The following is a 12,500-nucleotide window of genomic DNA, read 5'->3' on the forward strand; positions in this document are numbered from 1 at the left end:
GAAAGAAAAATCGCTCAGCTTTTACGTGTGTGCGAATAGATAAAGGCAGGAGGAAGATCACACTACATCTACTTCTAACCTGCATGCATAATTGGACGCCTTCTAGTACCTTTCCTAGGACTGTTAGAGGAGGTATAGTTTTACCGTTAGGAGCATTGGAGCAGAGGTCGGCTGGAGGGCCTTATTCCTGATAAGAATTGCATCACGCCAAAGGAAGAATGAATACCACAGGACACAATGCGAACGCAGTGAGGTATCCTACCCATACGGCCATACCAGGAAGATACCAAGAGACATACGAACTCGACGAGCGCTGGAATGATTCCGACCTCCCCACCCACCCCCTAAGGCTTTGGTCAAGGTTGAGATGCACGTCTACTCGGTCTGATTCTGCAGTTCACTTGCAACCTCTTGGACGAGGTCGACTTTCCACCAAAGGAACGTCAGTACAACCATTTAGGAAGTAAATGACGCCCATGTTAGCGTGGTTAGAAGCTTAGGGATATACAAAGATGACTTCCTATACATTTTTAAAGAGAATTATTAATTAGAGAAATTACTGGAAACTACTTGCGCTCCCCGTTTAAGAACCACTGTTCTATCTCCTAAATCTTCATCACGTCTCCTTTCTCTATCTCCTCTCCCTCTTCTTGTGTCTCTATCCCCGTCTCTTTTCCCCGGGAATATGCATAGAGGGGTTGTTTGAGCCCCAACCTATTTCCTCATTGTATTAGAAGTGTCCTCTCAGTCAAGAAAACTGCCTCTTCCCATTTAAGAGTAAGTGAAAGAGAAAAAGTGAGAGACAGCGCGAACAGTATAACAAGAAAATCACAATCAAGCTGTGAAATCTAGACAGATGTGATTTGTAGTTCACTTAAAAGTTATCTGTTGCGATGGCCGGGAATCGAACCCGGGTCAACTGCTTGGAAGGCAGCTATGCTCACCACTATACCACCATCGCTTCACACTATTTCCAACCAGAGTTAGAAAGTGATTGCACACAGCAAAGCCCCCTCCGTCAACGACTGAGTCAGACACACTCTGACAGCAGTCACCCAACCTGTTGTTTGCGAGCACAACCTGCTCCCTGATAGAACAGCGGTGTTCAGTTCATGGCCGTTTTCTGTTCATTTTGACATCGAGACTTGAAGAAAGTACGTTTATGAAAACATATACATTTATATATCTATTTATTTATCTCTTTCTCTATCTATGTCTCTCTTTCTCTCTCTCCTCTCTCTCTCTCTTTCTTTCTCTCTTTCTCTCTCCCAATATATATGTATATATAAAGATAGATATACATATATACATTCTTAAATATGTGTATATATGTATACATAAGTCTCTTTCTATATATAAATATATTTATGTATATACTCATTTATATAATATATATAACTATATATGATGTATATATATACAAACATATATACATATATATATATATATATATATATATATATATATATATGTATGTATGTATCTATGTGTGTGTTATATGTGTAGGAGGAGGTTAACAAAACGTTTTCTTGCCACAACCGCTACTTACAATTGCAAATGTATAGCAATATGAGAATCAAATCGAATAATCAGGCTATCAAAGCAGAAGATAAGAATCATGGACAGTATAATAAATACACAGGATAATAAGGTTAGAGGATCATCTCACATTGCCTTTAGTAATACCATTTTTATCAAGAAGATAGATCTAGTAGCAATAAATTATAATAGTTTTATTACTACCTTTACCATTATGAACACTTTTATTATAAACATGGTTACTGAACATTAATAAAAGCAAAATCATTTAATATTCATCATTTTGATGACATGACTAATGCAGGAACACATTCTTGAGAAATGATGTGCTGTTATTATGGTTAAGGCACACACACACACAGCACAAATGGCTAACACAAATTTGTGTGAGCCATTTCTTAAGAAAATTATTGATTAGAGAAATTACTGGAAATTACTAGCGCTCCAGGTTTAAGAACCACTGCTCTATCATCTAAATCTTCATCACGTCTTCTCTCTCTATCTCCTCTCCCTCTTCCTGATCTTAACACATCTTTTCTTTATCTGTTTCCCTGTCTCTTTTCTCCAGGAATATGCATAGAGGAGGGGATGTCTGAGCCCTTATCTATTTCCTCGTTGTATCAGAAGTGCCCTTTCAGTCAAGAAAAGTGCCTTTTCTCATCTAAAAGTAAGTGAAACACAAAACAGTGAGAGACAGCGCGAACAGTATAACAAGAAAATCACAATCAAGCTGTGAAATCTAGACAGATGTGATTTGTAGTTCACTTAAAAGTTATCTGTTGCGATGGCCGGGAATCGAACCCGGGTCAACTGCTTGGAAGGCAGCTATGCTCACCACTATACCACCATCGCTTCATATCATTGACAACCAGAGTTAGAAAGTAATTGCACACACCAAAACCCCCTCCGTCAACGACTGAGTCAGACACAGCATCTGACAGCAGTGCAGTCGCCCAACCTGTTGCTTGCGAGCACTACCTGCTCACTGACAGAACAGCAGTGCTCAGTTCATTTGGTAAACCTTACCGTTTTCTTTTAATTTCGAAATAAACTACTGCATAATCTTAGAATGTCTTCTTTCCAACTGTACTCAGCCAACACGAAAGAAATATGAATATGCATGAGTTAGAAGTTATTCTTTCCAATCATCACAAACATAGAACACTTAGACATTGCTACTATGAAGTGCCCGCTTGTAATTTTATTCGGCATAACCTGTTGCAGATGGGAATAGATTTGCTTGCCTTGGCTCCTGGACAGGCACTTATGCCACCTGTGCGGCACTCGGAAGCAAGGGAGCTTCACGTGACGTACCACAACTTTTCGCTCTCTTTCTTTCATTTATAATTACAATAGTGTTCGCATATTTTTTATTGCATTGTATGGCTCATATGTACTATCTGATAAGCTTTATCAGTGCTGTGTTAGACTAAAATGGAGTGTCTATATCAGCACTTTATGTTCTCTATAATCAGTGTGATAGAAGTATTACGGTTTTATGGAAGGTCAAAACGTAACTTTTTTTTTGTATTCGTAAAATTTTATAAACAAATAATAAATAAATATAGATGGAAGAGGAAGGAAACCTGTTATTGATGTCATTGCAGTTGCTATTGCTGTCATCATCACCTTCAGTATTATTCCTATTGATACCTATATTTTGGTTATCAGTGTTGTTAGTTTTATTGTCCTTGATAGTGATATTGCATTTATTGATACTATTGCAATTATTATTATCATTATATTTGTTACATCTTCGCAGATGTATAGCACCCTTGTTGTAATCACTCTCAATCACAATTGCATATTTAATAGATGAATATATCAATATTTCCCGTTATAAGGCTTAAGCGAGGTCGTGCACTTAAGCGGAGTCTCCGAACGCGCCAAACTCTCGCGTCGTGACTTGCAGAAGCAGCGGCCGACGGGGCTTTCCACAGACCCGGAACCTGTGCGACCTGTAGCCAGGGAAACGCGTTGCTCTTGGTGCATTTATTCTCGGGTTTTGAGGGAATATTGATGAGCTGTGTTGTCGTGTTGGTGTTCTGTTGACAGCTGGTTCGAAGGAATGAGACTCTCACGTAAATAAAGTGATATGAAATGTGTCGGATTGGAATCGAACTCATGAGCTCGGCCAGACTTTCTCTCTCTCTCTCTCTCGATGTCTTTCTTATTCTCCATGCCCCCTCCCCCCCTCCCCTCCCCTCCCCTTCTCCCCTTCTCTCTGCCTCCCACTCCACATTCTCGTTCCCTCCCTCCACCTGCCTCCCCCCTTCTCTCTCTCTCTCTCTCTCTCTCTCTCTCTCTTCTTCTCACGTTTGTCAACTTAACTGCTTCCTATGATTACATCAATAACAAACACACAGCAGTCTATGATGTCAACGAGTGTCACTATACACTGCATGGTGACAAGACGCCGCTGCGCCCTGGATTCGAACGCTGGCTTCTTTCTCTCCTTCCGGAAACTAACGCAGAGAGATAAGAGTGCTTATATTACACTAAAATTAAGTGCATATGATATAATGTATGATGATCAAATTAGTGGTGGTACGGCTATGCAATATACTGTTATTAATGTGATGTTATGCCATTATACTAATAGCGCTGTTATCAAGAATGTAAATAATAATTTTATATATAATTATCTCATAGAATAGCTGACAGTATTACTTCTAGTGACCAAATTGATATTCATTTATAGAATGATGGTAATGACAGTAAAAGCAACCTATAAAATTATAATAGTAATATAAAAATGAAGATATACACGAACGATTGAATCAGGATATGAATATTGATATGCATAAATTTATCTGCACGTAAAAACACATATATGTAAATATGTGTATGCCACTGTTTATATTTTATATAAAAATGTGAGAATCCATACATATATATGTATATATATATATATATATATATATATATATATATATATATATATATATATATATATGTGTGTGTGTGTGTGTGTGTGTGTGTGTGTGTGTGTGTGTGTGTGCTCACCAACAGATGATGATAGACACTTCTTTTGAAAGTAGAAATATCAAAAGATTCTGGAACATATTTGTCTATCTATTTATCTATCTATACTCACACACTGACACACTCACACATACACACACACATTTATACATACATACATACATATATATATATATATATATATATATATATATATATATATATATATATATATATATATATATATATATATATATATATATATATATATATATATATATATATATATATATATATATATATATATATATATATTATATATATATATATATATATATATATATATATATATATATAATATATATATATATATATATATATATATATATATATATATATATATATAAACATATATTTATATATTCATACACACACAATATATATATATATATATATATATATATATATATATATATATATATATATATATATATATATATATATATATATATATTATATATGTATATATATACACGTATACATATAAACACATATATCTAAAGCCAATGCAACACAATCAGCCGCGAGTGTGGGCTGGGCGGCCGGAGGAGGTTCATGATCAGGGCTGAGTCCGAGCAGGAACCCTTGAGCGCGTGTCCTCTTCTGCTCACTCTCCCTGCTCACTCTTCTGCTCACTCTCCCTGCTCACTCTTCCACTCACTCCCCCTGCTCACTCTTCCACTCACTCTCCCTGCTCACTCTTCCACTCACTCCCCCTACTCACTCTTCCGCTCACTCTCCCTGCTTACTCTTCTGCTCACTCTCCCTGCTCACTCTTCCACTCACTCCCCCTACTCACTCTTCTGCTCACTCTCCCTGCTTACTCTTCCACTCACTCCCCCTACTCACTCTTCCGCTCACTCTCCCTGCTTACTCTTCCGCTCACTCTCCCTGCTCACTCTTCCACTCACTCCCCCTGCTCACTCTTCCACTCACTCTCCCTGCTCACTCTTCCACTCACTCCCCCTGCTCACTCTTCCACTCACTCCCCCTACTCACTCTTCCGCTCACTCTCCCTGCTCACTCTTCCGCTCACTCCCCCTGCTCACTCTTCCACTCACTCCCCCTGCTCACTCTTCCACTCACTCCCCCTGCTCACTCTTCCACTCACTCCCCCTACTCACTCTTCCACTCACTCTCCCTGCTCACTCTTCCACTCACTCCCCCTGCTCACTCTTCCACTCACTCCCCCTGCTCACTCTTCCACTCACTCCCCCTACTCACTCTTCCGCTCACTCTCCCTGCTCACTCTTCCACTCACTCCCCCTACTCACTCTTCCACTCACTCCCCCTACTCACTCTTCCACTCACTCTCCCTGCTTACTCTTCCACTCAATCTCCCTGCTCACTCTTCTGCTCACTCTCCCTACTCACTCTTCCACTCACTCCCCCTCCTCCCTCTTCCCCTCCCTCTCCCTCCTCACTCTTCCACTCACTCCCCCTGCTCACTCTTCCACTCACTCCCCCTACTCACTCCCCCTGCTCACTCTTCCACTCACTCCCCCTGCTCACTCTTCCACTCACTCCCCCTGCTCACTCTTCCACTCACTCCCCCTGCTCACTCTTCCACTCACTCCCCCTGCTCACTCTTCCACTCACTCCCCCTGCTCACTCTCCCTACTCACTCTTCCACTCACTCCCCCTGCTCACTCTTCTGCTCACTCTCCCTGCTCACTCTTCCACTCACTCCCCCTGCTCACTCTTCCACTCACTCCCCCTACTCACTCTTCCACTCACTCCCCCTACTCACTCTTCCACTCACTCCCCCTGCTCACTCTTCCACTCACTCCCCCTACTCACTCTTCCACTCACTCCCCCTACTCACTCTTCCACTCACTCCCCCTACTCACTCTTCCACTCACTCCCCCTGCTCACTCTTCCACTCACTCCCCCTGCTCACTCTTCCACTCACTCCCCCTGCTCACTCTTCCGCTCACTCCCCCTGCTCACTCTTCTGCTCACTCTCCCTGCTCACTCTTCCACTCACTCCCCCTGCTCACTCTTCCACTCACTCTCCCTGCTCACTCTTCCACTCACTCCCCCTGCTCACTCTTCCACTCACTCCCCCTGCTCACTCTTCCACTCACTCCCCCTGCTCACTCTTCCACTCACTCTCCCTGCTCACTCTTCCACTCACTCCCCCTACTCACTCTTCCGCTCACTCTCCCTGCTTACTCTTCTGCTCACTCTCCCTGCTCACTCTTCTGCTCACTCTCCCTGCTCACTCTTCCACTCACTCCCCCTACTCACTCTTCCACTCACTCTCCCTGCTTACTCTTCCACTCAATCTCCCTGCTCACTCTTCTGCTCACTCTCCCTACTCACTCTTCTGCTCACTCTCCCTGCTCACTCTTCTGCTCACTCCCCCTGCTCACTCTTCTGCTCACTCTCCCTGCTCACTCTTCCACTCACTCCCCCTGCTCACTCTTCCGCTCACTCTCCCTGCTCACTCTCCCTACTCACTCTTCTGCTCACTCTCCCTGCTCACTCTCCCTCACTCCCCCTACTTCCACTCGCTCTCCCTGCTCACTCTTCCACTCACTCCCCCCTGCTCACTCTTCCACTCACTCCCCCTCCACTCACTCCCCACTCACTCCCCCTCACTCCCTCTCACTCCCCCTCACTCTCCCTGCTCACTCTCCTCCACTCTCCTCCCTCACTCTTCCACTCACTCTTGCTCACTCTTCACTCCCTCACTCCCCTGCTCACTCTTCCACTCACTCCCCCTCCTGCTCACTCTCCCTGCACTCTTCCACTCACTCTCCCTGCTCACTCTTCACTACTCCCCCTGCTCACTCTTCCTCTCCTCTCCTCTCACCTCGCCTCTCACTCCCACTCACTCCCCCTGCTCACTCTTCCACTCCCCTCACTCTTCCCTCTTCTCACTCTCCCCTGCTCACTCTCCACTCACCCCCCCTGCTCACTCTTCTGCTCACTCTCCCTACTCACTCTTCCACTCACTCACCCTGCTCACTCTCACTCCCCACTCACTCCCCCTGCTCACTCTCCACTCACTCTCCCTGCTCACTCTTCCACTCACTCCCCCTACTCACCCTGCTCACTCTCCCTCTCCTCTCTCTCCCTCACTCCCCCTGCTCACTCTTCCACTCACTCCCCCTGCTCTCTTCCTGCTCACTCTTCTGCTCACCTCCTGCTCACTCTTCCACTCACTCTCCCTGCTCACACTCCCCTGCTCACTCACTCCCCCACTCTCACTCACTCCCCCTGACTCACTCTTCCACTCACTCTCCCTGCTCACTCTTCCACTCACTCCCTGCTACTCACTCTCCCTCACTTGCCCTGCTTACTCTTCCGCTCACTCCCCCTGCTCACTCTTCTGCTCACTCTTCCACTCACTCCCCCTGCTCAATCTCCCTCTCACTCTTCCTCTCACTCCCCCTGCTCACTCTCCGCTCACCTCTCCTGCTCACTCCCCCGATCACTCTCCCTGCTCACTCTTCCACTCACTCTCCCTGCTCATTCTTCCGCTCACTCTCCCTGCTCAATCTCCCTGCTCGCTCTCCCTGCTCACTCTCCCTGCTCACTCTCCCTGCTCACTCTTCCACTCACTCCCCCTGCTCACTCTTCTGCTCACTCTCCCTACTCACTCTTCTGCTCACTCTCCCTGCTCACTCTTCCGCTCACTCCCCCTGCTCACTCTTCCACTCACTCCCCCTGCTCACTCTTCCACTCACTCTCCCTGCTCACTCTTCCACTCACTCCCCCTGCTCACTCTTCTGCTCACTCTCCCTGCTCACTCTTCTGCTCACTCTCCCTGCTCACTCTTCCACTCACTCCCCCTGCTCACTCTTCCACTCACTCCCCCTGCTTACTCTTCTGCTCACTCTCCCTGCTCACTCTTCTGCTCAATCTCCCTGCTCGCTCTCCCTGCTCACTCTTCCACTCACTCCCCCTGCTCACTCTTCCACTCACTCCCCCTGCTTACTCTTCCGCTCACTCTCCCTGCTCACTCTTCTGCTCACTCTCCCTGCTCGCTCTTCTGCTCACTCTCCCTGCTCACTCTTCTGCTCACTCTTTCGTTCAATCTCCCTGCTCACTCTCCCTGCTCACTCTCCCTGCTCATTCTTCTACTCACTCTCCCTGCTCACTCTCCCTCCTCAATCTTTCGCTCATTCTCCCTGCTCACTCTTCCCACTCTCACTCTCCCACTCACTCTCCCTGCTAACTATTCCGCTCACTCTCCCTGCTCACTCTCTTTGCTCACTCTCCCACTCACTCTCCCTGCTAACTATTCCGCTCACTCTCCCTGCTCACTCTCCCTGCTCACTCTCCCTGCTCACTCTCCCTGCTCACTCTCCCTGCTCACTCTTCCGCTCACTCTCCCTGCTCCCTCTCCCTGCTCACTCTCCCTGCTCACTCTCCTTGCTCACTCTCTCGCTCACTCTCCCTGCTAACTTTTCCGCTCACTCTCCCTGCTCACTCTCCCTGCTCCCTCTCCCTGCTCACTCTCCCTGCTCACTCTCCCTGCTCACTCTCCCTGCTCACTCTCCCTGCTCACTCTCCCTGCTCACTCTTCTACTCACTCTCCCTGCTCACTCTCCCTCCTCAATCTTTCGCTCATTCTCCCTGCTCACTCTTCTGCTCACTCTCCCTGCTCACTCTCCCTGCTCACTCTCCCTGCTCACTCTCCCTGCTCACTCTCCCTGCTCACTCTCCCTGCTCACTCTCCCTGCTCACTCTCCCTGCTCACTCTCCCTGCTCCCTCTCCCTGCTCACTCTCCCTGCTCACTCTCCCTGCTCACTCTCCCTGCTCCCTCTCCCTGCTCTCTCTCCCTGCTCACTCTCCCTGCTCCCTCTCCCTGCTCACTCTCCCTGCTCCCTCTCCCTGCTCCCTCTCCCTGCTCACTCTCCCTGCTCACTCTCCCTGCTCACTCTCCCTGCTCACTCTCCCTGCTCACTCTCCCTGCTCACTCTCCCTGCTCTCTCTCCCTGCTCACTCTCCCTGCTCCCTCTCCCTGCTCACTCTCCCTGCTCACTCTCCCTGCTCACTCTCCCTGCTCACTCTCCCTAAACTGCCCTCGTCCGTACCTTTGCCATCACTCTCTTCAACGAACGTGTTCACAAACAACTCAAAATGTGTCCTTTCTTTGAAAAGGCGGATACGTGATATGAATTATGTAGTGCAATGAAAAGTATTATTACGATTGAGGCGTCATCGGGCATAATATCGATTAATTTTTTAAAGAGAAACTATTCCCATCCCGAAATTGAGAACAATTAGCAGTGCAATGGTAGTGGTGATGATAAGGATAATAATAAAAAAATAATGGCCAGACCACCAATGTATATGTATATGTATAAATAAACACACACACACACACACACACACACACACACACCCATATATATATATATATATATATATATATATATATATATATATATATATATATATATATATATATACATATATGTAATAAATACACAATACATATATGTATATAATATATAATATATATGTATATAAATATATATATAATATATATATATATATATATATATATATATATATTATATATATATATATTTATATACATATATATTATATACATATATGTGTGTGTGTATTTATGTATATGTATATATATATAGATTTACTCGCAATCAGTAGGTTGGAAATGGAACGATTTCAAGGTTATATCACTAAATATTGGAAAGCGATGCCTTGTCCCCCCCTCTCCCTAAGGCTGGGGATTACAAAGACCCGAAATTATGCTTTTCAAGTGTTTGTTACTGAGAGGTGAGCGTTTCTGATGTTCATTTACTGCGGGAATCGGCATTTTTGTATTCGACCCCCCCCCCCTTTAGGCTGAAAGGGGAGGGGAGGGGGGGGATCTGAAGAAGACCAATTGGCCAAAGGAATGAATATATAAATAAAAATCGATCAAATTAAACCCTTATGTATGTATATATCTGTGTGTATGTACGTTTGTGTGAATCATAAATATAACTTAATAATGAATGGTAAATGGTCATATATGCCAGAGGAACTAAACACGGTAGTGCTTGCAAGCAATAGGTGGCAACTACTGCAAGCTAAATTCCGACTCAGTCATGCACAGACGGAAGGGGCTTTGCTGTGCGAATTTAGTTTCTCTCAGTTTCTTCTTGAATTATGAGGCGATGGTGGTATAGTGGTGAGCATAGCTGCCTTCCAAGCAGTTGACCCGGGTTCGATTCCCGGCCATCGCAACTAAAAGTATTTTTTTTTTTTTTCATCTTATATCATAAATCCTCTCGTATTTCTAGACACAGCAACACAGGGCGGCTGCGCTCAGCTGAGTTATCCATAAATAGATCTTGCACAGCTGTCATGTCTGTGATTGCGATCCTTTAAGACTGTAACCCTTGGCCGGGTCATTTTCGATTCTGTATTTCATATTAATGGTTAAAATGCGCGGGAAATTATCTACGTAATTATCTTTCTTGTATTATTTTCGGTGACTTTTACACTTGGCGGGCAGTTCATATCGTACTACGATTTTTTTTTTTTTTTTTTTTTCGATGTTGTTGCTTGCATATTTGGATAGCTATCTTATTTCTCTTCCTCGAGAGAAGTCTATACATTACAACAGCGAACCTAATAGTGCTACGACTTGAGTGAGAAGAAATACATAGGCCTAAAATTAGCTATTCGTTTTAGTTATCACATGCAGTGTTCTTTTTCATCTTTATTATTATTTCATCCCGCCTTCGTGAAAGGATCAAGTTTGCAGATATCTATTGGACACATTTGCTTCAATTTTCTGACTTCCTATGAATCGAAAGAAAAGTTTTCTTCATTCGTCTCTCGAAACGGAATTGCCATCACTTCATACGAAACAAGAAAGTTGTTGTTTTCCAAATATGTTTTTTTTTCTTTTTTAACACTAGGTTCGGTCTGGCAACTCATGAAATAATTGTCCTTTTTGGCAACCGCTGGTCACATGACTAGGTTAGGTTAGGTCATCCATTACCAACATGGCTGAAAGTAGATGAATGATGCTTGTTGCAGCCGTTTTGACTGTTGCTGCTCAACAAGCTTTGGAAGTAAGAAGGAGCTACATAGGAGTTTGTTCTAGGTTACCAAGATGAATATGTGTGTGTGTGTGTGTGTGTGTTGCTTCACGGCGGTTCACCTCGTGCTGACACAGGCTTCGAAACAGGCGTTAAAGCTTGTGCTGGAGCTGAGAGCGTAGCACTTTATTCCTCCCAAGTTCGGGTAATTCTGTCTGAGTGTTAAGGTGTGCCGTATGTCGCCAGTTTGAAGAGTCGGAGCAAAACGGAAGGAATTATTTGAAGACAGTGCAGTGATCCAAACTTCTCCTCTTAGTTAGGATGAGTGGCTGTCATCCTCCCGTTCATTCTAACACGTGGTGCATATTATGTGCATTTCTTTCTTACTTTAAAAGGCAGTTTCTTTCATTGAGTTTCAATTTCCGTTGAGGTATTGAATACAGTGAACGTTGGTACAGTGGCTTTTCCTTAAGGTTTGTTGTTTTTCTCTCTCGGATTTCTCCTGCTGCTTCAATGGTAGAAAGAGAGAGAGATGAAGAGAAAGATAGACAGAGAGAGAGAGATTAAGAGAAAGATAGAAAGAAAGATAGAGAGAAAGAAAGAGAAAGAGAGGGAGATAGGAAGAGAGAGAAGGAAAGATAAACAAACAAACAGACAGACAGAGAGAGAAAGAAAGAAAAAGCGATAGGGAGAGAGGAATATCGAAAGATAGAGAGAGAAAGAGAAAGAAAGAAACTGGCAGTCACCCCTGTTATCAGACACAAGATAACCAATCACATACGGTACACTGTGCTTCCTAAATCACCTTCGCATTTGATGTAGAGAACCCATTGTCACTCTGTTATCAGGTGTGAGTCAGGCTGTTGCATCGATATGAGCCGTGGCTGTCTGTGGTATAACTGGTGTGTCTGTGGTTGCCT

General features: G+C 44.3%; 3 non-coding genes across 3 annotated transcripts; 1 reads left to right on the forward strand and 2 right to left on the reverse strand.

Moving 5' to 3' along the window:
• Positions 1 to 889: 889 nt before the first annotated feature.
• On the reverse strand, positions 890 to 961 carry TRNAG-UCC (transfer RNA glycine (anticodon UCC)). The gene has a single exon. It is a non-coding gene; the product is annotated as a tRNA-Gly (tRNA).
• A 1,358-nt stretch (positions 962 to 2,319) lies between these two features.
• TRNAG-UCC (transfer RNA glycine (anticodon UCC)) lies at positions 2,320 to 2,391 on the reverse strand. Its single transcript has one exon. It is a non-coding gene; the product is annotated as a tRNA-Gly (tRNA).
• Positions 2,392 to 10,704: 8,313 nt separating this feature from the next.
• On the forward strand, positions 10,705 to 10,776 carry TRNAG-UCC (transfer RNA glycine (anticodon UCC)). Its single transcript has one exon. It is a non-coding gene; the product is annotated as a tRNA-Gly (tRNA).
• The last annotated feature ends 1,724 nt before the right edge of the window (positions 10,777 to 12,500 follow it).

This window comes from Penaeus japonicus, unplaced genomic scaffold (genome assembly GCF_977035675.1).
Source record: "Penaeus japonicus unplaced genomic scaffold, GWHDUDI00000001_assembly GWHDUDI00000026, whole genome shotgun sequence".
NCBI classification, from domain to species: Eukaryota; Metazoa; Arthropoda; class Malacostraca; order Decapoda; family Penaeidae; genus Penaeus; species Penaeus japonicus.